The following is a 4,470-nucleotide window of genomic DNA, read 5'->3' on the forward strand; positions in this document are numbered from 1 at the left end:
GAAGACACAGCAGCAAACAAGTCCCAGGTTACTTCTGCAGTGGTTTGGAATCAATTAATAAGCCAATAGCAGTCTCCTTACGAAGCTGTCCAGGAGTCAAGATTCAGAGCTCCTGTTCACAGTGCCAATTGTTTTTTTACTTCAAGTTCTTTTCATGGTGAAACACAGCGCATTGACACCAAAATGAAAGGTAGACCTATGATACGTTCAGCTCAAAACAAGAGAGGGCAGCTGGGCAGACCCACAAGGGTGTGCATCCCAGACTGAAAAACAGCAAGCTGGAGCAATAGGGGGCAGCTGATTCACAGAACGGAGGGTGGGGTAACTAGGTTTGCTAGGCTCTCTGTGGGCTGGCTGATTTGAAGCAGCTCAGTCTCCAGAGAACGGGGGCTATCTCCTATTCCTGGTACCTGGTCCTAAGAGACCCAGAGCCTAATAAGGGAAGTGGTTGGGGTATAAACTTAATCAGGTACTCAGGAAGTGCAATTGCCTTGGCCCGGTGGCTCATTTTGTACGAGTTTTGTCCTGAACAAGAAAAAAAAAAGGTGGTAGGTTCCATCCCTCATTGAGGTGTGTACGGGAGGCAAACCATTGATGTTTCTCTTTTCCATCCATGTTCCTCTCTCTCCCCCCACTTCCATCTGTCTCTCTCTTCCTTTCTCTCTAAAATAAATTTAAAAGACATTTCCTCAGATGAGGAGTAAATAAAAAAAGAAGTAGAATTTGCCATCCTCTAGCTGGGGCTTCAAAACTGAATCAAGGCATTTGGAAAAGATGTAGCTGGAACATGAATGGATTTAAATAAATAAATGTAAACACAGAACATAATAAAATAAATTGAAAAACCGAGTCAAGATACCATTTAGAAAAAAACTTCTATACAGGTTAAGCTTAGTTGGAATTCCTGAGTAGAAGTTAAAAACAAGTTATCGATAAACATTTCAGATTAAGTATAAACTGAAAAATATATTCATGGGCATCAGTTTTTGGATCATGGGTTACCAACGAGATTTCTGTGAAGAATGTTTGTTGTTAAGATAAGGAAGAACCAAGAAAGCTTTTTATTTATAAAGCTGAAGTCTGAACAATAAGGCTTTTGTGAGACTATTTAACTTTGTTCTTTTTATTACAGTGGAAATATTTCCTTTTCACTAAGGCTTCTTTGATTTATCTACTAAAAAAGACACTATTTACTCCCTTTTAAAAATCCCATTGTACTGCCTTTCTCTTCTTTAGCAATCAAAATTTTCATTGTTTTGTTTATTGGTATCCTCAGTACTTAAAATAGTTCCCAGCATGTTTGTTGAAAAAAAATAAATGAATGAATGAACCTCTGTACAAGCGTTTTTTTTTTAAACCTGAATATATGGTATTTTACTTTTAAAATACTTTAGTATAAATAGCATGGTATATGTATACAGATGCAAGTATGTAAATTATCTTTAATTTATCCACTTAGGAGAGATTAGTTACCATTTGAAGTATTCCAATCAGGAATGATACTCTAAATAAAATTACTTTACATTTCAATTATGGCCATTGAAATTCATCAGAGAGCACTGAGTACTACCCAAGATATGTAGGGGGTTTGAAAGAGTGTGTAACAATGAGGACAGACCAAAAATGTCATGATAGCTGTGATACTCATTATTATGTTAGTACGCTTTTAAGGGGAAAATCTATTGTCAGCCAAGAACTGTGGCTAGACCTGCTGACAAATATTTTTGCATCTGCATCACAGTTTACCCTCCCTGCACCTTGTTAGCTATAGCGCCGAAGGGCAGAGTGAGACTTCCCCTGAGCTATAGAAATAATCTGTACATCTGCTTCTTAGTGTCTGGTTGCTAATGAGTACTTTTTGGCCCAAAGCGTGATTCTGTCGGGGTTATCCTTCATGGCAGGGGTTATGTAAAAGAAAACTTACAGCTCCCAGGGGTTTACCCAGTGAAAGAACTTTCATTATTTTGGATAAGTAAATTTCCTTAGAACACTTTGAATATCTTATAGTTAACTTTCATGGTAATGCTTACCTAAACTGTAATATATGTAAAACCAAGAGCAAATCTTTATTCTGAAATTTGACGAATTACTAGAAGCCTGTTACCATACCCCTGTCTAAATTGCTTTGTTTTGTACCAGGTAAGAAGAACCTAAAGACTGCTTTCAAAAAGATGTAAAATAACCTTTATCAGCAATTTAAAACAGCATTAGGGACTAAAAGCTGGCCTAGTAATTATTGAGAGAGAGATTGATTTGTTGACATTTTTGACAGTTTGAATACAAAGTATAAGAAATTATCATTGAAACAACATATTGTCACCGTGAGACGTATATTCCTTGAAATACAGAAAGTTCCCGACTTAACAATGTCTCCACTTCACGGTACGACAAAAGTGATACACATTCAGTAGACACCATACTTCAAATTTTGAATTTGGATCTTCTCCCTGGCTAGTGATATGTGGTACAATAATACCCTCTGGTGATGCCCGGCAGCTCGGTGAGACACAGCTTCTAGTTGGCCAAATGGTCCTGAGATTAAGTACCTGATACTCCACAGGGTACTGGGTTGTCAGCCATTTTTGGATAATGAGTTTGCATTTTCACATCCCATTGTGTCTACAAAACACACATCTATCCTTCCTGCTTCTGGTAAGAAGAAAGTATGAAACGCGAGATAATCGCCCAACAGTAGTATAATATAATGTTCTGAGCATATTTAAGTTATGATGCTTCGTAGGTAAGGTGTATTAAATTAATTTTTTACTTATTTTCAATTAGCACTGGTTTACTGGGACATGACATTATTGTAAATTGAGGAGCATCTGTATCCACTGCAATTTAAAAGAAAACAAATGGTTAATACCATTTCAAAAGTCTACATGATAAGATAATCAAGGCGTGGTGATTCTTGCGCAAGGGCCATGCTAATCTTCTCTGTATTGTTCCAATTTTAGTATAAGTGCTGCCTGAAGGGAGCACAAAGCAAGGTGATTCTTTAGCAGCCTGAGGGTTGATCAGCTGCCCGGGGACCTGCCAATGTCAATTCTGCAAGGCAGAGCTAGGCTTTGGGAAAACTGAAGACTCTGAAGAGCAAAAATTCAAAGTAGCAAGTAAAACTGGAAAGTAAAAAAGGAGAGTCTCCCCAGGCTAGAATTAAAAGCTAATAGGAATTCCCTGTGTATAAGAACAAAAATGAGATTTGACATTCAGTCTTACAGTATTTACTAAAGATGCAATTTTGTTCAAGTTAAAACATTAGTAAAATGTTAAGTAGTTTTTTCCTAGACTAATTGAGATATGCTAAAACGAGCCACTGACTTCATTACAGGATATGTTTGCTTCTTCTCTTTCCCGCTTGAAGTAGGGTCTGTAGCCCCGACAAAGCATTTGCCCTTTTACCAGAGTTTCAGTTAAAGAAGAAGAATGGAAAAATTACGAACAGCAAAGATATATTCTAGAAATAAGCTAAAATCAAAAGGAAGTTCCAAGTATCATCTAACCCCTTTAGAATGTTAGTAGCATGGGGAAATCTAGCTCTCATAGCTGTGAACAGTATTCTCACGAAGGATATTCGTAATACAGTGTAGGAAGTATAGTATAGTACATAGAGACTATAATATAGGGACATGGATGTAGGGGTGAAGGACACCTTGAACTATTAGAAATATGATTAGGAGATTTAGAAAACTGTGGGGAAAAGGGAAACCCTAAAAAACAAAATTGAGAGACAATTTAACAGGTTGCTAAAAACAATAAAAGTAGCATAGATGGTAGGTAGAAAATAGATAGGGGGAGGGCAAGAATAGTATGGGAAATATAAAATCTAAAGAACTTGAGACACGTGGTCATAAACTAAAGGGGGGAGTATTGGGGAGGGGGTGCAGTGTGGAGGGGAATAAAGGGGGGAAATAGAACAACTGTAATAGCATAATCAATAAAATTAATTAAAAACATTAATAAGAAACCATTCTTACACCCCAAATAAATGGAAAAAACAGCAAGTATCCAAAATCAGTTGTTCAAAAGTAAAAATTAAGAAAGTCACAGATAGCTCTACATGAAGAACTTTATGTGTGGCAGCACCTAAACCTGCTTTATAATTTAAAAGAGGGAATTCAGCATCCTGCCAGGTTCTGTGGGAAGGGAGGCTAATTCAATAGCACCCACATGACCTTAAGATTTGTTGGTATCTACAAAGTATTGACTCTACAAGTATCTACAGAAGTATTGACTGACACATACAAATGAGTATAGTGTAAGATAGAGTTGATGTATCACAGAATTTTACACTTGAAACTTATATAATCTTATTAACCAGTGTCACCCCAATAAGTTTAATTAGAAACACAAATGAGTAGCTATTTCTAAATTCAACATTATTTAAAGGGGCAGAAAGACATAAATCAGAGGTTTTGATGATACAGTCATTCTGTCAAAAGAACTAAGAGTAAATGGAAATAAATCTCT

At 36.7% G+C, this 4,470-nt stretch overlaps 1 non-coding gene across 1 annotated transcript; it reads right to left on the reverse strand.

Annotated features, from left to right (window-relative positions):
* Positions 1–2,872: 2,872 nt before the first annotated feature.
* LOC119049246 (U6 spliceosomal RNA) lies at positions 2,873–2,982 on the reverse strand. Its single transcript, XR_005082486.1, has one exon. It is a non-coding gene; the product is annotated as a U6 spliceosomal RNA (small nuclear RNA).
* Positions 2,983–4,470: the final 1,488 nt, after the last annotated feature.

This window comes from Artibeus jamaicensis, unplaced genomic scaffold (genome assembly GCF_021234435.1).
Source record: "Artibeus jamaicensis isolate MK-2021 breed Jamaican fruit bat unplaced genomic scaffold, CSHL_Jam_final contig_415, whole genome shotgun sequence".
Lineage (NCBI taxonomy): Eukaryota > Metazoa > Chordata > Mammalia > Chiroptera > Phyllostomidae > Artibeus > Artibeus jamaicensis.